The sequence below is a fragment of the Petaurus breviceps genome, unplaced genomic scaffold, assembly GCF_028583685.1.
Source record: "Petaurus breviceps papuanus isolate PSGF00001 unplaced genomic scaffold, PetGlider_PUasm1.0 76, whole genome shotgun sequence".
Lineage (NCBI taxonomy): Eukaryota > Metazoa > Chordata > Mammalia > Diprotodontia > Petauridae > Petaurus > Petaurus breviceps.
In genome coordinates, this window is record NW_027186473.1 from 25,136,191 (window position 1) to 25,161,864 (window position 25,674).

Here is a 25,674-nt window from a genome sequence, read left to right on the forward strand (position 1 = left end):
GAAAAGAAGCCCTCCCCTTACTGTGTAAGATTCCTCTAAAATAAGCCCTCCCTCGAAAATAAGCCCTATTGAGATTGCTACTGTAGTGAAGGTGATTCCCCTGCGCTACATGCTACATTACGGTACCCTCTGTATGCACCGTCCTTCCCCCCCCCCCCGTGAAATGCACACCGCGCTCCGACCTGCATCCAATCAGAGCTGCAGCAGTGAGCGCGTCATTCTGTTCTTCCCCAGTGATTTGCTTATTGAATAAAGGTACGTTTTTTTGTTCAATGTTCATTAAAATAAGCCCTCCCCTGAAAATAAGCCCTCTGGTGTTTTTCTGTCCAAAAAAAAAAATAAGACAGTGTCTTATTATCGGGGAAACACGGTAGATGCAAAGGACAAAGTGAGAGGTTAGTTCAGTCTGGACTTTGGGGCCCAGTAAGTGGGAGTACATGGCTTTTGCCCCCAGGGTGAGAAGCTCCTGAGATGCCGCCAGCACAGCCAGCCAGCACCATGTGGCAGCTTCAGTTCCTGGTGTGCAGAGTGTAGGGGGAACAAGCACCAGTCTGAGGGGTAATCCCTCTTGCTTTAACTTTCTTGTGCCTGGATTTCAGTCTAGGGTAGAGGTCCTGGGGTGTGTCTCCGGCTTGCCAGAGCACATGGAGACCTCAGAGAGGATACCCACCTAATAGCTCTGGCAGCTGAGAAAACCCCAGTGTTTAGGATGAAAGCTCCCTTGTCTGGTGGCACAGTACTACTGTGGCAAAAAGCCCAGGGGTCAAGTGACTGAGGGGCAACATGACAAGGCAAAGGAAACAAAGCAGACAGAATATTCCAACATTAGACTCCTATTTTGGGGACAAAAAGGAGCAAAGCATGGAACAGGAAGAAGACATTGATGTCAGAACTCCTGCACCAAAAGCTTCAAAGTAAAATATGAGCTGGTTACAGGCCATAGAGGACATAAAGAAGCAGATAAGAGAAGTGGAAGAAAAATTGGGAAGAGAAAAGAGAACAATGCAAGAAAATTATGAAATGAGAGTCAACAGCCTGACTGAGGATGATACCACCTTAAAAATAGACTAACTCAAATGGCAAAAGAGGCTAAAAAAGGCAATGAGGAGAAGAATGCCTTAAAAAGCCAAATTTGCCATATGGAAAAAGAATCTCAAAAGCTCCTGAGGAGAATCATTGCTTCAGAATTAGATTGGAGCAAATGGAAGCTAATAACTTTATGAGAAATCAAGATGCTGTTAAACAGATCCAAACAAATGAAAAAATAGAAGGCAATGTAAAATATCTCATGGGAAAAACCACTGACCTGGAAAATAGATCGAGGAGAGATAATTTAAAAATTATTGGACTACCTGAAAGCCATGATCAAAGTAAGAGCCTAGAAATCATCCTTCAGGAAGTTCTCAAAGAAAACTGCTCTGATGTTTTAGAAACAGAGGGCAAAATAGAGGTTAAAAGAATCTACCAATCACCTCTTGAAAAAGATCCCAAAAATAAAACTCCTAGGAATATTATAGCCAGGTTCCAGAATTCCCAGATTAAGGAGAGAATATTACAAGATTCCAGGAAATAACAATTTGAATATTGTGGAAACACAATCAGGATAACCCAGGATCTGGCAGCTTCTACACTGAGGGATCGAAGGGCTTTCAATATGATATTCCAGAGGTCAAAGGAGCTGGTATAAAAATCAAGAGGCACCTACCCAACAAAATTGAGTATCATGTTTCAGGAAACATATGGTCATTCAGTGGAATAGAGGACTTTCAAGTATTCTTGCTGAAAAAAACAGTTGAATAGAAAATTTGACATTCAGATCCAAGAAGCAAGAAAAGCATGAAAAGGTAAACAGGGAAAATAAATCATAAGGAACTTATCAAAGTTGAAATTTTAATATTCCTACATGGAAAAAAAAATTATAGTAACTTATGACACTTTTCTCAGTAGTTGAAGGGAACAGAAATATATATCTATGTCTATATATGAGGTTATATGGGCATATGAATACATATGTGAATGTGTGTATATATGTTTACAAGTATACATAGATGGAGGGCACAGGACCAATTTAACAGGAAGGGATGATACTTAAAAGTTGAAATTAAGAGGTGAGAGAGGAATATAATGAGAAGTGATGAGGAGAGGCAGAATGGGGTAAACTATCTCACATAGAAGAGGCAAGGGAAAATGGTTACAATGGAGGAGAAGAATAGGAAGGCAAAAGGGAATAATAGGTCAACCTTATTCCTATTGAATTTGGATTGAGGAGGGAATAAAATACACACTAAATAGGGTATCTCACCCTCCAGGAGTGTAGGGGGTTAGGGGTTGAGAAGGGGGAGGATGCAAGGGAGGGCAGGCTCGGGGGGATGGAAGTTGGAAGCACCCTCTTTTGAAAAGGGATTGGATCAAGGTAGAGAATAGAACAAGTGGGTGGTGGGATAGGAGGGAGGGAAACATAGTCAGCCTTTTACAATATATCTTCAATGTTATTTTTTGCATTAGCCACCCATGTACAACCATACTGAACTGCTTATCTTCCCAGTAATGGTGGGTGACAAGGGAGAAAGGGAATGAATCTGGAACTCAAAGTTTTAAAATCAAATATTCAAATATATATACTATTATTAATATTATTTTACATGTAATTGGGAAATAATATATACAGTCACTGGGGCACAGAGATCCACTGGAAAATTAGAAAGGGGTATGAGAGAAAATATGGGAGAGAACAGATTGGAGGAGGGGATATCCTGTCAGACTGCTGTTTTGGGGCTGTGGGTATCAGAAAAATGGGGAGAAAATTTGTAACTCAAAATCTGGTGGAAATGAATGAATGATGTAAATCAAAATTTAATAAAGCATTTGAAAAAATAAAAAAGATAGGGTCAAAACATCGAACCAGAAGAAGTCAACAAAGGCAAAACTCCTGCATCAAAACCTTCCAAGGAAAATATGAATTGGTAACAGTGCATGGAAGAGCTCAAGAAGCATTTTGAAAATCAATTATGAGAAATGAAGGAAAAAATGGGAAGAGAAATGAGAATGATACAAGAAAATCATGAAAAGCAAATCAATAGCCTGTTAAAGGAGACCCCCCCCAAATACTGAAGAAAATAACACCTTGAAAAATAGGCTAACTCAAATGGCAAAATAGGTTCAAAAAGCCAATGAGAAAAAGAATCCCTTAAAAAGCCAAATTGCCCAGATGGAAAAGGAATTTCATAAACTCACTGAAGAGAATAATATTTTCAGAATTAGATTGGAGCAAATGGAAATGAATGACTTTATGAGAATTCAAGATACTATAAAACAGATCTAAACAAATGAAAAAATAGAAGACAATGTGAAAAACCATTGGAAAAAGCACTGACCTGGAAAATAGATCCAGGAGAGATCATTTAAAAATTATTGGACAACCTGAAAGCCATGATCAAAAAAAGAACCTAGACAGAATCTTTTAAGAAATTCTCAAGGAAAATTGCCCTGATATTCTAGAACCAGAGGGCAAAATAGAAATTGAAACAATTCACCAATCACCTGTTGAAAAAGATCATAAAAAGAACACACCTAGGAATATCATAACAAAATTTCAGAGTTCCTCTGTCAAGGAGAAAACACTGCAAGTTTCCAGGAAGAAATAATTTGAGTATTGTGGAAACACAATCAGGATAACACAAGATCTAACAGCTTCTACATTAAGGAATTGCAGGGCTTGAAATGTGATATTCCAGAGGTCAAAGGATCTAGGATTAAAAGAAAGAACCACTTAACCAGCAAAGCTGAGTATAACGCTTCAGAGAAAAATATGATCATTCAGTTAAATAGAGGATTTTCAAGCATTCTTGATGAAAAAACCAGAGCTGAACAGAAAATTTGACTTCCAAATAAAAGAAGTAATAGAAGCATGAGAAGGTAAACAGGAAAAAGAAATAATAAGTTGAACTTATTAAAGTTGAACTATATTCCTACATGGAAAAAATGATAATTACAACTCATGAGACTTTTATTAGTATGAGGATAGTTAAAGGGAATATGTATGTATACATACATATATATGATTATATAGGAGGGTGTATGTATATATAAATACATATGTCAGTGTGTATATATGTTTATATGTATACATAGAGAGCACAGGATCAGTTGAATAGTGCTGCCGGCTTCTCAGTGTCCGGCACTTAGCATGTTTCAGAGACGTGAATAAGAAATGACCAGGCCATGTGGGTAGTTCAAGGAAGAAAGATGAACTCCATTTATTGATGCTTAGGACAAGGTTTTTATAGAGCAATGAGATAAAGGAAGGGGATTCAAGTATTCTTATCTTAGTCTGTCATATCCTGGAAGTAGCATGGCAGTAAGGGTTTTGTTCTCTAGGTGTCAGAAAGTCTTAGGAAAAGTCAGGTAAGTCCTTTCATATTCAGTCACATTACAAAGGATGCTCTTGAGATCTGGCTTCAAGGCCAGAAACCAAAGCCACATAATCAAGTACATCTGCTTAGGAAGCAAGCACCAAAGAATTCAAATATTTTTGTTTTAAACGACTAAAGTCTTGTGGCAGAGCCTATTGGTCTCAGAACTCAAACAACATCCTTTTAAGTGTAACCCATATCAAAAAAACTCAGGAGATAACTTGAGGAAAAGTTGCATCTCAAAGAGATCTTTGACATTCTGGTCCACTGATATCAAGGTAATTATCTGAGTCCTGGCTCAGCCCTCTCTGGCTCCCCACAGAACAGGAAGGGATGATATTTAAAAAATAAAATTCATAGGTGAGAGGGGAAAATAATGAGAGGAGATAGGGAGAGATAGAATAGGGTCAATTATCTCATATAAAAGAGACAAGAGAAAACTGTTACAATGGAGGTGAAGAACAGGAAGGCAAAAGGGAAAAGATCAACCTTATTCTCATTGAATTTGGCTTAAGGAGGAAATAATATACACACTCATTTGGGTATCTTACCCTATAGAAAAGTAGAGGGGAATGGGATAAGGGGGTGGATGATGAAGGGGAGGCAGATTGGGGGAGAGGGTAGTTAGAAGCACACACTATTAAAAAGGAACAGGGTCAAAGTAGAAAACAGAATAATAAGTGGGGGGTGGGATAGAATGGAGGGAAATATAATTAGTCTTTCACAATATGCCTGCTATGGAAATGTTTTGTGTAACTACACATGTACAACCTATATTGAATTGCTTATATTCCCAGTGGAGGTGGGTGAGGAGGAAAGAAGGGAAAAAATCTGGAAATCAAACTTTTAAAAATATGTTAAAAATTTATTTTGCATGCAACTGAGAAACAAGATATATAGGCACTGGGGTAGAAAAATCCATCTTGCCCTAGTAGAAAGTTAGAGGGGGAATGGGAGAATATATAAGAGAGAACAGATTGTGGGAAGGGGTATTCAGTAGGCTTGCTATTTTGGGGTAGAGGTAGGGGAGAAAGATGAGGAGAAAATTTGCAACTCAAATTGAATTTTGAAAACAAAATAAACAAAAAATTTAAAATAATAAAAAGTAGGAAAAAAAAGAAAGACACCTAAGTTTTTTTGTCAAACTTACCATGATATCGAGAAAGGATGACAACATTTGAGAGTGTGCTGATTTCCTCTTAGAATTAAGTTTTACAAATCTATCATTTCTCAAATTATATGCATTGACTCCAAGCTCTTACCATTTTGTACATTAGAATAAGTCTAAACTGTCTGGATCTTCTATGATTTCACCCTATTATATTCACAAAAGTATGATTGATAACTTTATAAAAAGCATTCTTGCCACTTCTGCCTCCCTATCACTGGCTCATTAGATAGCAAGCCACATACCATTTGCATGCCCCAAAACTAACCAGGTTATCACATTTGGGCCAAAATTATGTGATTATATATAGAAGCAGGCAGTAGCCATAACTAATATTGAAAAACAAAAAGTATAATGTAGCATCTTACCAAAAAGTGCTCAACCAGCCTACCTGACAAATATATTTAGTCAAATTTGCTTTACTATAAATATTTCCCACACTGTTACAGCCCCCAGGAAAGTGGTTAAATGTAACATTGGTGTAAATCAATGATTTATTGAATCCCTACAAGGTTCTCAGGCTGAAATTAAATAAATGTTATCCATAATCCCTCAAGAATAATATATAGGAGAGATAAATATAAAGTCTTATATTTGGGTGCAAAAACTGAGTTCAAAAGTCCAAGATGGGAGTAAGCACAGATATAGCTATCTGTCTGGAAAAATTACATATCTATGTCACTATCTCTATCTCTATATCTATATAGATATGTAAACTCATTATGATCAACTATTTGGGTTGTCTGTTTGGTTGGAACATATGACATTGATTGGGGAATTGATTCCTGCTGTGGAAACTCCCTCTATTAATATAAATTGATCTGTATTTGACAAGGTCCTAGAGGGTAGCCTACATCACCAAAAAATTAAGAAACTTCCCAAGGATCACACAGCACATGTCTGAAGCAAGGTTTGAATTTAGGTCTTCCTGACCTACTTATCCAAAGTGCCCCTCATTGGCTTTACCACACATTGTAGTCCAATTGGTCGTGGAACTCATGGACATGGAAACAAGTTATTTATTTGGTATCTGACTTCGCCTCAAGTATAGCTAATGGCAATCTGTATTCAGGTTTGATTTCTTATCTGGCTGTTTCCTCCAAGCTGACAATTCTCCTTGGATAATGTACCTTCACTATCTGCTAACTCTCTGTTTCCATCATGAACTAGCACCTGTTCAGCAGCACAGCTTTCTACTATAAATGTAAACTGTACATTTATCATAAAAAATGTCCAAAAGGCCAGAGAAGCCTCTCTCTATCCCTATTAACATCTTGCCTTCTCTTTTTTTTCTGATCCCCCACTCCCCTCCATCTTAAAATGATTCCTTGAGATATATACACCTGAGGTTTCTCTTTGATGATTTCATTTGAGAAGCAGCATGTTGCAGTGCATAGAAAACTAGCCTAGGAATAAGAAAGAGATGGTTTCAAATATTACCTTTGTCATTTAATTGCTTATGTAACCCTGGATAACTCAATAATCCTCTCTGATTCTTTTTCTTCAGTTTTAAAATGAAAAGGTTGGGCTAGGTGGTCTTCAAAGACCTGCTACCTCTAAATCTATGATCCCCCAAATAATAGCCAAAGATCTATAAGTATATTTATCTGGAGACAGGGGTTTATGTCTTACTCCCTCAATTCCTATCCCCTCCTTTGGAGTAACCTGGAATGGAAGTTATATAAAAAATCTATAGTGAGAAACATATCTTTCATATTTGGCTAATAAAATAATCTAGGAGAACATAGCGTTCTAAAATAACTTTAGATTGGTCAAAAGTTGTCTGTAATAAATCTTACCTGGTAGGGTTTTCCAGAAATTCTAAGGATGGAAAATGCTATAAATGGGGCAAATGCTGCAATTAGGAACTACATCAGATACTGGTAGATAAATGTAGATATTATTAGAAGCCACTAACATGTAACCATTCTTCTAAAAATATAAAGATCCCAGCCTCAATTTTCTATGTTCTGATGTCAGCCTAAAATGCACCATTTTGTAAAATTCAAAGTTACAGTGTTAAGCCACAATTTATAAGGTGATAATCAATCATTTCTGGCACCTAGAAAACAACAAAATTAATTAACATTAAAAAAGCTTCTTTTAAGATATGCAATTCTAAACAAACAAATTAGTTTTTTTTAAAGTACATAATGAAAAAGCACTTCATAGATTTGTTTGTCCTTACTCAAATTCAGCTCTAGTTATGACCCTAAGAGTTGATTAGTAAATTAGACTTTTTAATTAGCATTTTGCATAATTCATTGAAATTATAATGTACTCATACATTTGATTGCCAAGGTGCAGATGAGCTAACATGGAGTTATAATTTTATCATTTAAATAACTTTTAGCAAAAACCTCCAGTTTTTTTAATTTCTATTGTTTAGAATGCACTATAGCTCATTTAAAATTTTCAAAAAGTATATGAGTTCAGAAGTATATCTTAGAACTTGCTTACATGATTACAACAGTGTTGTGGAGAAGGGGTGGGTGTACAGAGAGTTTGACATTTAAAGCTTACTATTCATTTAAAACTACTATTACCAAAGTTAAAAAGATATTTCTAACCAAAGTGGTTTTCTATTTATGTGTAAGTACTTGATCATACCCAAATAAATCCAAACACAAAACTAAAAAAAAAACCTAGCAGGAAAGGAAGTTTACTTATATCACTGAGTACCCTGCAAAGTCATGGTCCAGTATATACTTGCTGAAGCACTGGCAATGGAGTGAGCAACTTAAAGAAGCCAATGAGATTGGAGAGGAGAGAATCAAAGCCAAAGAATGATATTCCTTCCAACCTGTCAAATAACAGGTGTTAGGCTATGCCACAAAATATGGTTAACTGAATGCCTCTGCCCCCATATGAATACATATGAAGAAGAAAAGTCAAGCAATCAACCAAGAAGATGGTTATTTCCCAGAAACAGCAGGGTGCCCCTGGAGTCTCCATTTGGAAACCTATAATGACAGTTGTGGCTGATAAATAGAACTAAATGTTTCCAAAGAGGTGAGAAAATGAGGGGACCAGAACTCTTGGCTGCCAGTCATAATTATGTGTGAGGGAAATCTCTCAGCTTCAAGCAGTAACATGTATGCAAGTGGCAGCTTCCTATTTGCTAGTGTAGATTTTCTTCTTAACGGTACTAAGAACATGAGTCTTTGGTGGCTGTTATTCCTGCTAACACATGTGAGAGTTAGTAGGAAAAAGATTTCTCAGAAGGAGGGTACAGGAGGAAGGAGTAACAGTATTTAAGATAAATGTTTCCTCTGTGTATACGTGTCTGTGTGTATTTTCTTACAATTTTTTTTTTGAATACAGATTTATAAGATTTCTGAAAACAAAATTTGGAAATTTAGGGAACTGGTATATATATATATACATACATGCATCTGGATATATATCTTTATAACTTATTCTACCACCAATACAGAATTTAAGGTCCCAAAAACATTTTTTATGTGTTTGTATTCCCATTGCCTAGCTCAGTAACTGACTATAGTAAGCACATATTATAGCTATATTGACTGATAGAGTAATATGTACATACACATGTATAAACATACACATGTGTGTACATGTTTATGTGTGTATGCATGTATATATGTCTATCCCTTTTCCTTAATATTTTCATAACTTCATAGGAAATAAACCACTAGCAGAACGGGCAGGAGGGTAGCAGCAGTGTTGGCAGCAGCCCCAGTGGCTGCACTCGAGGAGCCAGCCTCCAGGGAATGGGATCCAGGGAGGAGCGCTCTTGGGGAGGGGGGGGCGGCGAGGGCAGCTCTAGTGCTGGCACAGAGAACTGCCAAGGAAGGCTGCGGCAGCGGCAGTGACACAGAGTTCTGAGCACAATGGCCACTCCTGTTCTGTGGGCCTGCTTCGCATGAATGCCTGGGCTCAGATGTGACCCTTCCCTGTGGGACAGCAGCCTGGGACACAACAGTCACCTGGAGGGTCAACAGGACAGACCTGGAGGCTGCCCATCTTAATGGCTCCCACTTAGTCCTTGAGGGCCTGGACCTTAGCCACAGTGGTCACTATGCCTGCTACCAGGGTTCCTCACGGCACCTACCATACCAGGCCCTGCTGCATGTGGGCATGCCACCCCAAGAGCCTCACCTGCCACTACAACAGCTACCCCAAGGGATTCTACTGCAGCTGGCACTTGCCTACACCCACACACATGCCCAATACCTTCAATGTGACAGTTCTGCATGGCTCCAAACTGTTAGACTGTGAGAAGGACCCAGCCCCCAAAAACCAGTGTCACATCCAATATACACACCTCTGCTCTACAATTAAATACAAGGTCACGCTGACGTTTACCAATGCCCTGGGCCACAACTTTACAGCCATCACCATTCACTATAGTTCACGTTGATGAGTTCACTATAGTGAAGCCCAATCCTCCAGAGAATGTCATGGCCCAGCCTGTACCTAGCAGTCCTTGATGCCTGGAGGTGACCTGGCAGACACCCTTCTTCTGGACTGATCCTGAGTCATTCCCTCTCAAGTTCTTCCTTCCATACCAGCAACTGATCCTTGACCAGTGGCAACACGTTGAGCTGTCTGATGGCACCATTCACACCATCATGGATGCATATGCTGGGAAGGAGTACATCATTCAGATGGGTGCTAAAGATGAGATTGGGAAGTGGAGTGACTGGAGTGTGTCCACACATGCCACTCCTTGGACTGAGGAGCCCAGATACCTTACAACAGCGACTCAGGCTCCATAGACCACCACCACCATGTCCTTTGTCCACCTCCCACCAGGAAGAACTGTGATCCTGGAGAGGTTGGGGATGGTGTGGGATCCTCAATTGGCCTCCTGCTGACTGTGACAATGATCACCATAGCAGCCACTGGCCTCTTTATTTAAGTCCCTCTTTGCATTCCTGTGGAAGAAAATTTTGAAAACAGAAATGAACAAAAACAACAAAAGAATCACAAAAAAAAAAGATCACACACACAAAACAGGGGAAAAAAAACCAACAAAAAATACTGTTGGGATTCTCAGTTTTTCTATTTTGCACACAGTCAGGAGAACATTTCACATTGTTTCCAGCTTCACTTTATAGAGACAACCCTAGCCCCTGACTCCCCTCCTCCAGCCTCCTGTCCCCAATCTATACCCTTCTTCCATCTACCTGATATGTTTCTCCCCTCCTGTGGCACCCATGCAGCCTGTAGTCCCCCTGGCTCTTTGGTTTTCTGCCTCCTCTCCAGCCCGCAGGTGCATCCCCTACATCCTGGTCACTCAAACCCCTTGCTCCCTGACCTTTCAACCTCCACCCCCCCAATCCTCACCTTTCCCCCTTCCCCTGTTGGAGGGCCTCACATCCTTGACAGGGGACAAGCTACTTAAGAGGGACCTCCACCCTCTCCCCTGTAGACAAGAAAGAGAACCATTCAGCTAACCCACCCACCAAAGACATACCCTTTCTTCTTCATCTGGGCTACCTCCCCTATCTCCCTCCTCATTGGGGGTCCCAGAGGATTTGGGGAGGGGGGTAAGGGAGCCTCACACACCCTCTAATGCCAGCAACTTTCTCCATACCTCTGGTCCAAATGCCCCACTTTGGCTGTAATTCCTTCTGTGTCTCCTTCAGGGCCTTTCCCTCTGTTGGATTAGAGGTTCCTAAGAACTCACCCATTCTCCTGCTGTCACAAACTCCCACACCATATGCTTTTTCAGTCTCTCCAGGCCCCAGGGCTTCCCAACTCCTGTTTTGTATGGCCCTCCCTCACCTTGCCCCTCCCCAAAGTATTTAATGCCCCATTCATCCTAGTCAAACCTAGTGGTAACTTGCTGTATTTGGATTTTTTATTAATATATATATATATATATATATATACAGGGGAGGGGGCTGTGGAAGAGAAAAAGCATTCTCATTAAACTTTACCATTTCATGAAAAAAAGAAGAAATAAATCACTAAGGAAACACTTGACAATGTACACATATATGCATAAATATATTTTTTTGTATACATTTTTAAGAAGTTGCATGGCAAAATAGAAGATCAATCTTGGAGGGAGAAAGACCAGAGTCCAAAAATACTACCTGCATGTGATACTTACTGGCTTTGTGATCTTGAACAAATCATTAACCTTTCAGTGAGCCAAGCTCTTCTCTAAGTCTCTAAGTTGCTGAGTAATTGTCAATATGTTTTCTATTCTGGTACAATCCTCATGCCACCATGCTTTGTACTTTCTCCACCCCACCCCTCTTCAGCTTCCTTTTGTGTATTGTTTTCCCTCAATAGATTGTAAACTTTTTGAGGGCAGGGACTGGTGTGAGGTGTGTGTGTGTGTGTGTGTGTGTTGTATTCCCAATGCATACCACAATACCTGGGACCTAAGAAGAATTTAATTATAGTTAGTGACTAAATGGTTGATTATATGGTTAGAATGAATAGTTCCCTACACCAGTGAAATCAGAGTTATATTTTTTTAAGTGTATGTAGTATGTGTGCATGTGAGTGCATACATGCATATCACATTTTTAAACTCTTTGTTCAGAAAACTTATGTTATTGTGTTTTCAAATGGCTTCGAGCATGGAAAGACTTCTCTGTTGCTCTGGAATACCTGGCTTCAGTCTCTGGTAGATAAGCCTTCACAGAGATTTTATAGTATCTGCTCTAAGTAACTCATAAAATGAAGTGAAACACTTGTGGCTTCCCAGATGATCAGACATTGGCTGATATGGAGTTTCAGTACAAGTAGCATTCTACTGTTTCTCATTATTCTTCCACCACAAAATACCTGGTTTTTCCATTCAAATTTTATATACTATTTTATATAAGGTGTAGCACCAAAAGCAAAATGGACAGCAGGTTGTCATTTCAGCAGGCAGGGACTTTGGACACATGAGATCCCAAGAGATATAGAAATGATGTTATATTTTAGATTTTTAAAATTTTTATTATTTTATGTTTTTTTCCAATTTATTTGTTTATTTTTAGTCTTCAACATTCATTTCCACAAGATTTTGAATTACACATTTTTCTTCCCATCTTTCCCCTACCCTCACCCCAAAATAGAGAGTCTACTGAATACCCCTTCCCACAATCTGTTCTCTCTTATGTCCTCCCTCATTCCTCCCCCCCCTGCCAACTTTATATTAGGGTAAGATGGATTTCTATACCCCAGGGCCTATCTTATTTCCCAATTGCATCTAAAAAGCAATTTTATAAAACATTTGCTTTTAAAACTTTAAGTTCCAAATTTTTTCCCTTGTCCCCTCCTCACCCACCTCCACTGGGAAGATAAGTTGAACTATTTACATTCCTAAATGGAAAAATAATAATTGTAACTCATAAGTCTTTTTAATATAGGTTGTACATGTCTAGTCATGCAAAACATTTCCATTGTAATTATATTGTGAAAGTCTATTACTTCCTCCATCTTGTCCCGCCCCTTACTTATTCTAATTTTGTCCTTTGACCCTGTCCCTTTTCAAAATTGTTTATTTTTAACTACCCTCTCTCCCATTCTGCCCTCCCTTCTACCATCCCCCCTCTTATCCCTTTCCTCCCTATTTTCCTGTAGGGTAAGATATATAATTGAATGTGTATGCTATTCCCTCCTTAAGCCAAATTCAATGAGAGTAAAGTTGGCCTATTGCCTTTCACATTCCTACTCTTCCCCTCTATTAGGGAGGGGAACTTTTCTTCCAGTTTTCTCTTGCCTCTTTTATATGAGATTATTTATCCTAATTTATCTCTCCCTTTCTCCTCCCGAAATATTCCTCTCTCACCTCTTCATTTTATTTTATTTTTTGGATATCATCCTTTCATACTCAACTCATCATTTGCCCTATGTCATGTATTCATGTACACACACATATATTTATAAACACATACTTCCTCTATAAATACATATGTGTATTTATACACATATACATATATGTATACATACATGTATGTATACACATATATACATACACACATATATATTCTCTTCAACTATCCTCATACTGAGAAAAGTCTTATGAGTTACAGTGATTGTTTTTCCATGTAGGAATGTGAATAGTTCAGCTTAATAAGTTCCTTATGATTTCTTTTTCCTGTTTACCTTCTCATGCTTCTCTTGCTTCTTGTATTTGAAAGTCACATTTTCTGTTCAGCTCTGTTTTTTTCATCAAGAATGCTTGAAAATTCTCTATTTCACTGAATGAACATATTTTTCCCTGAAGCATTATACTCAGTTTTGCTGGGAAGTTTTGCTGTCAAAATTTCAATCCTTGCTCCTTTGACCTTTGGAATATCATAGTCTAAGCTCTGAGATCCCTTAATGTAGAAGCTGCTAGGTCTTGTGTTATCCTAATTGTGTATGCACAATACTCCAATTGTTTCTTCCTGGCTACTTGCAGTATTTTCTCCTTGACCTGGGAACTATGGGATTTGGCTATAATATTCCTAGGTGTTGTCTTTTTGGGATCTTTTTCAAGAGGTGATTGGTGAATTCTTTCAATTTCTATTTTGACCTCTGGTTCTAGAATATCAGCCCAATTTTGCTTGAGAATTAATTGAAGGATGATTTCTAGGTCTTTTTTGATCATGACTTTCAGGTAGTCCAATAATTTTTAAATGATCTCTCCTAGATCTGTTTTCCAGTTCTGTGGTTTTTCCAACGAAATATTTCTCACATTGCCTTTTATTTTTTATTTGTTTGGATATGTCTTGTAGTATCTTGATTTCTCATAAAGTCATTAGCTTCCATTTTCTCCAATCTAATTTTGATGGAATTATTTTCTTTAGTGAGTTTTTAAAATTCCTTTTCAATCTGGCAAATTTGGCTTTTAAAGGCATTCTCCTCATTGGCTTTTTGGGTCTCATTTGCCATTTGGGTTAGTTGATTTTTTAAGGTATTATTTTCTTCTGTGTTTGTTTCAGAGGGGGGTCTTCTTTAGCAGGCTGTTGACTTGTTTTTCATGATTTTATTGCCTCATTCTAATTTCTCTTCCCAATTTTTCCTCCACTTCTCTTATTTGATTTTCAAAATCCTTCTTGAGCTCTTCCATGGCCTGTAAACAATTCATATTTTTCTTGGAGGCTTTTCGAGGCAGGAGTCCTGACTTCATTGTCTTCCTCCCATTTCATGCTTTGATCTTTTTTGTCCCCAAAAAGGGATTCTATAGTCTGTTTGTGCCTTCTCTGCTTGCTCAAATTGCCAGCTAATTACTTGACTTTTGATCTCTTTGCCACAGTAGAACTGCTTCCAGATTGCAGAGAGCTATGTCCCAGATTCCTGGGGTTTTCACAGCTGGTGGATCTATTATGAGAGTGCCCTTTCTGCAGCCCCCACAAGCTCTGGCTGGCCACAAATTCCAGGACCACCACCCAAGACTGCAATCCAGATCCAAGCAGGTTAAAGCAAGAGTGATTACCCTCTGAATGGTTGCTTGGGCCCCTTTGATCTATAGGCTAGGAGCTCTGGAAGCACCTATACCTCCTCCATTTCTTGCCCAAAGGTCAGGGGCTGGACCACCCTCTTCTCCAACCAGTTCCTGCTGAGTTCTCCCTCATCATTTTACCTTCCTTATGGGGTTTGTGGGTTGAGAAGTCTGGAAACTGCCACACCTGCTGACGATTCACTCTCCTGAAGGCTGCTCCAGCCATAGCTGGTTGGGGCCACTCTGAGGCTGGAACCATGGGGCTCATGGGGACTGTGCTTGGCACCTAGCCCAGTGAGATAGACCCTTTCTCTTGGCCTTCCAGGCTGCCTTCAGTTGGAGATTTGTTTCTTTCTGTCACTTTGTGGATTCTGTAGCTCTAAAATCTTGTAGTCATTTTTTTTACATATATTGAAGGTGTTGGGAGCTGGAGCCACACTGGAACTTCTGTTTTTATGCTGCCATCTTAGCTCCAAACCCCCATTTTTATCATTTAAAGAAAATTAACATTAAAAATAATTTAAGCTCCAAAACTCTTCTCTCCCTCCAATCTCTCCCCTAGCCATAGAGAAGAAAAGCAATATGATAAACATTATACATGTAAAAATATGAAAATATATATTTCCATATTAACCGTGTCATAAAAAAAAGCAACAAAAGTGAAGAGAGAAAATGATACTTCAATTTGCACTCAAAGTTAATCATTTCTCTCTGGAGGTGGATAGGAATTTTTATCAGGAGTTCTTCTAAATTGTCCTAGATCATATATCAATTAAAGTAGCTAAATATTTTACAATTAATTGTCATTGCTATATTGCTGTTTTTGTGTCCAATGATCTCCTGATTCACCTGTCAGTTTATCAGTTGCATTGGTTCCTATGAGTCTTCCCAGGATTTTCCTAATGGAATATCATATTCCAAATCTTCTGTTTCTGTTACATGGAAGCTTCTAAATCTTGTGTGATCCTGAACTGTAGCCCCATGATATTAAAATCATTTCTTTCTAGATACTTGCAATATTTTCTCCTTGATCTGAAAGCATTGGAATTTGACTCTGGAAATCACAGAAAATGCTTGCTTTTGTTTTTAGATAAATACTATTTATCATTTCAATTAAGGTTCCTCTGATTTCCTATGTTTTCAAATGATTTTAATAAAGATAACTTGTATTTTGTCAAAAGATTTTTTTATATAATTATATAATTTTTCTTATTTTTGCATTTATATGGTCAATTATGCTTACAGCTTTCCTAATATTCAACCAGTCCTGCATTCCTGGCAAAACAAAACAAAAACAACTTGTCATAGTGTATAATCTGCCCTTGCTAGTATTTTATTTAATATTTTTTGCATTAATATTCATTAATAAAATGGATATATAGTTTTCTTTACTGTTGAATCTCTGGTTCAGTTATGGAACTGGTAATCTCTGGTTATCCTGTAAATCTCTCTGGTTCAGTTATGGAAACTATACTTGTCATATTTTTTTTTTCTATTTTTAAAAATAATTATGTAGTATTAGGATTAATTGTTCCTTAAATGTTTGGTACAATTCACTTGTAAATCCATCTGTTTGATTTTTTTGTAAGGGAGATCACTGATGGCTTGTCCAGTATAAATTTATTTTAAAGATTCAGTTATTTACATATTCTGTTTCCTCTTTATCTGGACAGTTTATATTCTTATATTTTTTCCATTTAACTTAAATTGACATTTTTACCAGAAATTAATTAGACAAAATAACTCCAAATAACTGCTGTAATTTAAGCTTTATGTGTAGTTCATCTATCCTTTTTATTTTTGATACTGTTAATTTGGTGTTTTAGTACTTTTAAAATAAAATTAAATAAAGTTTTATCTGCTTTATTTCCTCCCTATAAAACCAATCCCTAATTGTATTTCTTAATTCAACTGGATTTTTTAAGCTTTTAATTTTATTAATTTCTCTGTTGATTTTAAGGAATTTTATGATGTGATTTAATTGATGTTTTTTTATTTGTTGTTTCTAGCTGCATGCCCAATTCATTGATCTGCTCTTTCTCTCTTTTGTTAATGTACATATTCACATATATATATATAATATATATATATGTGTGTATATATATATATATACATACACTGACACACACAGATAGATTAGATAGAGAGATAGATAGATATAGATATAAATGTAGATGCAGATGTAGATATAGATGTAGAGAGATATAGATATAGATATCCCCAAGTACTGCATTGGCTGCATCCCTCAGATTTTGGCATGTTGTCTTGTTCTTATGTTTCATTTTAATGAAATATGATTAATAATCTGATATGGTCTTTGAACCACTCATGTTTTAAGATTAACTATATACTTTTCAATTAACTTTTAATCTATGCTTTCATGGCCCTTTAGTAAATTTCATTGTATTATAGCCTCAAAGCTGGGGGGAGGTAGTATTTAATTTTCCTATGTTTCTACCTTTGTGTGGTTTTATTGCCCTAATATATGTACAATGAAGAAAAAAAAGATATACTTCTTTCTATTCCTATTCATTTTTCTCCAGAGATCTATAACATCTATTTTTCCCCTAAGATTCCATTCATCAACTTGACCTCTTATTTATTTTATGGTAAAATCTATTTAATACTTAGAGAAGAAAGTTGATGTTCTCTATTGATACAATTTTACTGTCTATTTCCTCCTGTAATTCACTCAACTTTTTCTTTTAGAATTTAGATGCTATGTCATTGTGTTCATGGATATTTAGTATTGATATTGCTTCATTATCCATGGTGTCTTTAATGTCCCTTCTTATCTCTTCTAATTTATTTTTGCTTTTCCTTTGTCTGAGAACATGATTGCTGCCCCTCACTTTTTTACTTCAGCTGAGGCACAATAGATTCTTCTCCAGTTCCTTCTATTAACTCTATGTGTCTTTTTTATTTCAAGTGTGTTTCTTATAAACAACATACTGTTACATTTTGGTTTCTAACCCATTTAGGATATTCACTTCTGTTTTGTGGATGAATTTATCCCATTTACATTCAATTATGATTACTAATTGTGTATTCCCCTTTGTCATAGTTCTGTCCTTCCTTCTCCTTCTTCTCCCTTCTCTCTCTCTCTCTCTCTCTCTCTCTCTCTCTCTCTCTCTCTCTCTCTCTCTCTCTCTCTCTCATAGTGTCCCTCCTCTAAATTCAGTTTTGTTTTTGATGGCTTCCTTACTTTATCCTCCTTCCCTTCTGTTAGTTACTAGTTTGCTTATCCTCTTCCTGCTGTGTATATATTTTTTCCCTCTTTGAACCAATTTAGAGGAGAGTAATGTTCAAGCACTCCCCTTCCCATTTTCCCCACCACTGTAAAATTTCCTCTTTGCACACCCCTTTTACATGAGATAATTTTCCCAGTTCTGTCCCTCCCTTTTCTCTTCTCTCTGGATATCTTTCTTTTTCACCCATGTATTTTTTTTTAAAGAAAATCTTCCTAATATTATCTACTCACATCCATATACTGTATTTGGAATTCATCTAAATGCCCTAATAATGCTAAAGTTACACATATCACCTTGACATATAAATAGTTTAATGTGAACAGTATAATTTTATTGAATCTCTCATGCTTTGTCTTTCATGTGTACCTTTTTATGCTTCTCTTGAGTCTTGCATTTGATAATCAGAATTTCTATTTATCACTGATCTTTTCATCAGAAATACTTAAGACTCTTCTATTTCATTAAATATACATTTTTTCTCCTTGAAGAATTGTAATCATTTTTTTCTGGAAAAAAATTTCTTGGTTGTAATACCAGCTCTCTTGCCTTCTTGAATGCCATATTCTAAGCCCTCTACTCCAATAAGAAAATAATAGCTAAATCTTGATTTTTATGACTGTGACTCATTTTATGTGGAAACCATAAAATTTTGTGTGATCCTGACTGTGGTTCCACCAAATTTGAATGATTTCTTTATGACTGATTCAAGTAATTTATCTTTAAACTGAGCTTTGGAATTTGGCTCTAATATTCATAAGAATATCCATCTGGGGATTCACTTCAAGTTGTGATCAATGGATTCTTTCAATGAGATATTTTACATTTATATCAAGAATCAGTCCAACAAAATCAAAAGAAAGAAAAAATAGAAGAAAATGTAAAATATCTCATCAGAAGAACAACTGACCTTGAAAAGAGATTGAGAAGAGATGGTCTATGAATTATTGCACTATCTGAAAGCCATGATCAAAGAAAGAGGCTAGAGATCATATTTCAAGACATTATCAAGGAAAACTTTCCCAATTTCCTACAAGGAGACAAAATAGAAATTATTTTATTGTTTCTTGATGTCCCATGGAGTCATTATTCTCTAATTGCCCAATTGCGATTTTTAAAGACTTTTTCAGTGACCTTTCCTATACTTTTTTTTTCATTTGTCCAATTCTGATTTTTAAGGACTTTTTTTGGGGGGTGAATGTTTGTGCCTTTTTTAACATTAGGCCAATGTTATTTTATAAGGAGTTATTTTCTATACTATTTTTATCATTTTTATTTAATTCTCTTTACAAAATTTTCTTTTATCACTCATTTTTTAAATCAATTTTTCCTCTACCAATCTTATTTCTTTCTTTAAGTCACCTAGGAATTCTTGTTGGTATTGTGTCCAATTGGCATTTTTTTTTGAGAGTTTGTAGCTTTTCCCACACTGTTGTCTTCTTCTAAATTCATGTTTTCATCTTCCCTGACATGATATTACCTTTTCTAAGGTAAAGTTCTTTTGTTTGTTTGCTTCATTTTTTACAAACTACTTTTTGTCTTTGAACTTTATATTAAAATTGGGTTCTGTTCCCCTATGTGTTTGAGTGAGGCTGGGGTGGGGAGAGATGTCCCAAGCTTCAGGGTTTTTTTTTTCCTAATGCTGTTTTCAGAGTTAGTTCTGGGACTTTGTAAGTTTTCAGTGCTTCCAAGTTTGTTACCAAGGAAGATTATAATCTGTAATCCTCCTCAGGACTTCTGAATCTATGAGAGATCAGTGGTCTGCTCCTCAGGGTCTTAATCCTTTGTGACTGAAATTGATCCTGCTGCTTAAGGCCTCTGCACCCTTTTGACTGAAAGGGCTCCTCTCCTCTCTTAAATTGTGACCCAAATAGGCAATGGGGCTATCAAACATTGTCAGGTCCTGCATCTAATGTCAGCACAAGGGGTCCCCTATAATCACTTTGTAAGTAGTTGTCAGATTTCCTTGTCATCTCTAGTTTGAGAACTCTCAAAGTTACTACTGTTTTTGTCACTACCACATAGTCCCACCATTGGTGTTACCTCTAAGTGGGTTCTAGGCCCCATTTCACAGATCTTTTCTTCCACCTTCCTAAGCTGTCTTGGACTGGAGGAATGTCTCATCCTGAACTTTGGTTTGGTCACTTAAGCATTTGAATTGAAACACTATTTTTAAGTTGTTTGGAGAATATTATTGAAAGAAATTAGCTGAATGCTTCCTGTCCCCTTCCATTTTGCCTCTGCCCCTCAAAGGTCCCTGATTTTAATTCTATTGCCTTGCAAATTCTTTGTTAAGAATAATTATTTTTACATTTCTCTTCTCAGAAATTTAACACAACTAACATTAATTCCATGCAAAGGTAACGAGAATCAAAATTGTGGAATGTCTGTCTCTCTTTTATCTTCATCTCCATTATAAGCCTATCAATGCTTATCCCTGTTTACTTCCACAAGCATCCAGAGTTCTCACACTTTCACAATAGATGAATCATTCCTCATATTCTTAGGAAAATATTTTGAAAGCAAGGTAGGATCTTCACTGATATCAGGATAACAAAAAACACAGAAATTCAAGAACACATAGGTTTTGGTATATTGTACACACTGGGCAATTCAATTTCTTTTTTTTGGAGGGGGGAAGGCAAGGCAATTGGGGTTAATTGACTTGCCCAAGTTCACACAGCTAGTTTAGTGTCAAGTGTCTGAAGTCAGATTTGAACTCACATCCTTCTGACTCCAGAACTGGTGCTGTATTCACTGCACCCCCAACTGACTTGCAATTCAATTTATTAACACAGAAAGAGGATAAACAATCTTGGAACCCTGTACTATAATCTAATTTCTTCTATTTCATTTTTACTGGTGAGTTAGAAGACCTGAGTAGCCATATAAGTACATATCTTCCTTGGTCTTAGAAGATCTTTTTAAAATTATCCATTTGGTCACTGGATGTTCCTGCTTAGTTAGTTGTGTGGTGTAGTTTATGTGATAATTCTTTCAACTTTCATGATTCATCAATTCCTCCTATCAGGAAATCAACAACCTATAAGCAGTGTGGTACAACAAAAAGGGTAGCAGTTTATAAACAAAGGAAGACAATAACATGTGGGTGTTGTGAGTCAGGGACTTGGATGGAAATCCTGTTTCTGCCACTTGTTAACTGTGGAACCTTGCAGAAGTTGCTTAACCTCTCTAGGCCTCAGTAATTTCATTCATAAAGTAAGGAGGTTACAATGGATAGTCTCTAAGGACCCTTCAAACTCTAAATCAATGATCCTAAGCCACTAATAACTTACTGTTAATTATTTGAATGTTCTATACCTCTCAGGAATATCTACAATGAAAAAAAAAGTCCCCCTAGTGAATGTCTCTATAATGGAGGCATTTCAGAAATTAAGATACCTGGAAAGGAAAAGAAAATTAGAGATAACAAGGTTTTCTTTTCTTTTTGGGGGGGAGGGGAGGCAAGGTAATTGGGGATAAGTGACTTGCCTGAGGTTGCACAACTAGTAAGTGCATCTGAGGCTGCATGTAATCCATCTGAGGCTGGATTGGAACTCAGGTCCTCCTGATTCCAGGGTCAGTGCTGTGCTACCTAGATGCCCCAACAAATCTTTCTTAAAGCAGACCAACTCATACTATCTAAGTAACTATATATTTCACCTACAAATAAGGTTCAGTGTGTGTGTGTGTTTCCTAATACCAAAGTTCCAGAATACAGCGAATTGAATATTTTTAGAGTTCTTTTTTTTCCAAAAGGACAATAGCTGAAAAATGAGGGCTATAATAGAGAATTCTGGAATTTATTTAGAGTCTGCTTAGTTTGTTTATAAATTGGAAGTCCAAATGTCTCTTCTTTTCATTTTTAATTGATCTAATTATTTGATTACATTGGGATATTTTTCCCAACCATGGCCTTTAACCTAAAAGGGTAAGCATAAGTATTCTAACTTATTTTCACATAACCTCATTATTCTAAGGAGATTCATATGCTTTTAAAAAATATATAATATTACTACTGTAAGTAGCAGTCCTCTGAATTAGATATGTGATATGTATACTGTCTTCAGTTTGATTGAGAAACCTGAGCTTTAGAAATGTTAAGTGATATGATCAACCACATATGTGTTCACAGTCAAAGGGATCTTACAGATAAAGAGCTGAATATTCAGGTATCTGGTGAATTTGATGAATGTGGACAATAACTGAATTATCAGGCAACTCTAAAAATTATTTTATCACAGGTCTTTTTGTAGTGGTAAAGAATTGGAAATCAAAAGGATGTCCATCAACTGGGGAATGGCTAAACAAGTTGTGATGTATGAATGTATTGGAATACCATTGTGACATAAGAAATGAGGAGCAGACAGACTTCATAATAATCTGGAGAGACTTAATAAACTGACGCTGAGTGAGGAGAGTAGAATCAGGAGAAATTTGTACATAATTACAGACACAAAGTATCTGTGATGACTAACTTTGGTAGATTGGACTTCTCTCAGCAATGCAAGGGTATAAGACAAGTCTAAAAGACTCATGAGAGAAAGGAATATCCACATCCAGAGAAAAAGAAGTACATAATCTGAAAGAAGAATGAAGCCAATTAATTTCTCTCTCTTTTGTGCTTTGTTTTGTTTCATTCCTTCTTTCTTTACAACTTGACTAATGTTTAATGCCAAGGTATTTGTAGAACCTATATCAAATGGTATATTGCCATGGGGGGAGGGGAGGAAATTTTTAACTCAAAGGATTGTGGAACTGAATGTTGTAAACTAAAATTAATTAAATAAAATTAAAAAAAATAATTTATGGGAAGATGATGATGGCTGGTGCAGAGGTCTGGAACACTACAGGGCCAGCACAGAGGCCCAGACACTGGGGCATGCAGAGGCTTGGATGCCAGGGCTCACAGAGGCCTAGATGAGGCCTGATAAATGGGGCGGCAAGTTGATCCACCAACCACAAGGGCCATTGCCAGGCCTATGACTGCAGGGCTGGGCCTGGACAGAGCTGGCTACAGAACCCAGAAAATGATAAAGAGAAACTAACCCCCTGCTGAAGACAGCCCAGAATGACTGCAGGAAGTGGCAAGTGCAGTGCTCTGGGAGCCAAGCCCAGTTCTTAGCATGACCGAGTTTTCAGCCTTAAGGTGGCTTGAACAACCTCCTGCTGGAGGGACTTCAGATCACTAACATCTGTGGCAGTTTGCAGAATTATCAACCAATAGATGCTAAGGACAAAATGAGAGGTCAGTGCAGTGTGGATTTTGGGACCTGGGAATTCAGGAGTGCTCTCAGTCTTTGTCCCTGGGGTGAGAAGAGGCTGAGGCATGGCTGCCACCGCCTGGCTGATTCAGAGCTCCTGGAATACAGATTGCAAGGGGACCGATCAACCAGTCTGAGGGGTAAACACTCTTGCTTTAACCTGCTTGGGTCTGGATCGTGGTCTAGGATGGAGGTTCTGGGGTACATGACCAGTTTGCCACAGCATGTGGAGGCTACAGAGAAGGCACCCAACTAATACCTCCAGCAGCTGAGAAAACCCCAGTGACTGGAACAAAGCTCCCCTCTCTGGTAGCAGAGTTCTGCTGTGGCAAAAAGCTCAGAAGTCAAATAACTGAGTGCCAACATGAGCAAACAAGGCAAATACAGTAATACAACTTTGGGCTCCTTTTTTGGGGCAAAAAGGATCAAAGCATGAAACAGGAGGAAGACAGCAAAGTCAGAACTCCTGCACCAGAAGCTTCCAAGAAAAGAATAAGCTGCTTACAGGGCACAGAGGAGTTTAAGAAGGATTTTAAAAACCAAATAAGAAAAGTGGAGGAAAAATTGTGAAGGGAAATGAGAATGATGCAATTAAATTATAAAATGAGAGTCAACAACCTGACTGAAGAAAATAACACCTTAAAAATAGACTAACTCAAATGGCAAAAAAGGATCAAAAAGCCAATGAGAGGAATGCCTTAAAAAGCCGAATTTGCCAGATGGAAAAATAATCTCAAAGGCTCACTGAAGAGAATCATTCCTTCAGAATTAGATTGGAGCAAATGGAAGCTAGTGACTTCATGAGAAATCAAGATACTATTAAACAAATCCAAACAAATAAAAAATAGAAGGCAATATGAACTATCTCATTGAAAAGAACCACTAACCTGGAAAATAGATACAGGAGAGATAATTTAAAAATCATTGGACTACCTGAAAGCCATGATCAAAAGAAGAACCTAGAAATCATCCACAAAGAAATTCTCAAGGCAAATTGCCCTGATGTTTTAGAACTAGAGGGCAAAATAGAGTTGAAAAAAATCCACTAATCACCTCCTGAAAAAGATCCCAAAAAGAAAACTCCTAGGAATATTATAGTCAGGTTCCAGAGTTCCCAGATCAAGGAGAAAATATTATAAGCAGCCAGGAAGAAACAATTTGAATACTGTGAAAACACAATCAGGATAACACAGGATCTGGCAGCTTCTATACTGAGGAATCAAAGGGCTTGGAATATGATATTCCAGAGATCAAAGGAGCTGGGATTAAAACCAAGAATCGCCTACCCAGCAAAATTGAGTATCATGTGTCAGGGGAAAATATGGTCATTCAATATAATAGATGATTTTCAAGCATTATTGATGATAAAACCAGAGTTTAATAGAAAATTTGACATTCAATTACAAGAAACAAGAGAAGCATGAGAAGGTAAACAAGGAAAAAAAATCATAAGGAACTTACCAAAGTTGAACTACTTATATTCATCCATGGAAAATTGATAACTTTAACTTATGAAAATTTTCTCAGTATGAGAATAGTTGAAGGGAATATAAATGTATACATATATATGTCTATATAGGAGGGTATATGGGCATATGAATATATATGTAAGAATGTATACATATGTGTACAGGTATACATAGACAGAGGGTACAGGACCAATTGAATAGGAAGGGATGATACATAAAAGGTGAAATTAAGAAGTGAGAGAGGAATATAATGAGAGGAGATAGGGAGAGATAGAATGGGGTAAATTATCTCATATAGAAGAGGCAAGGGAAAATTGTTAAAATGGAGGGCAAGAGCAGGAAGGCAAAAGGGAATGAGTCAATGAATTTGGCTTAGGGAGGGAATGAAATATACACTAAAAAGAGCATCTCACCCTACAGGAGAGTAGGGGGGAAGGGGATGAGAGGGGGAATGATGATAGGGAGGGCAGGCTGTGGGGGAGGGAAGTTGGAAGCACCCACTTTTGAAAAGGGACAGGATAAAAGTAGACAATAGAACAAGTGGGGAGTTGGATGGGATGGAAGAAAATATTGTCAGTCTTTCACAATAAATCCACTATGGAAATATTTTGCATGGCTACACATGTGCAGCCTATGTTGAATTGTTTGTCTTCCCAGTAAAGATGGGTGACAAGGGAGGTTAGGGAAGGAATCTGGAACACAAAGGT

General features: G+C 37.3%; 1 pseudogene; it reads left to right on the forward strand.

Annotated features, from left to right (window-relative positions):
• Nucleotides 1–9,453: 9,453 nt before the first annotated feature.
• Nucleotides 9,454–10,488, forward strand: LOC138174918 (ciliary neurotrophic factor receptor subunit alpha pseudogene; annotated as a pseudogene).
• Nucleotides 10,489–25,674: the final 15,186 nt, after the last annotated feature.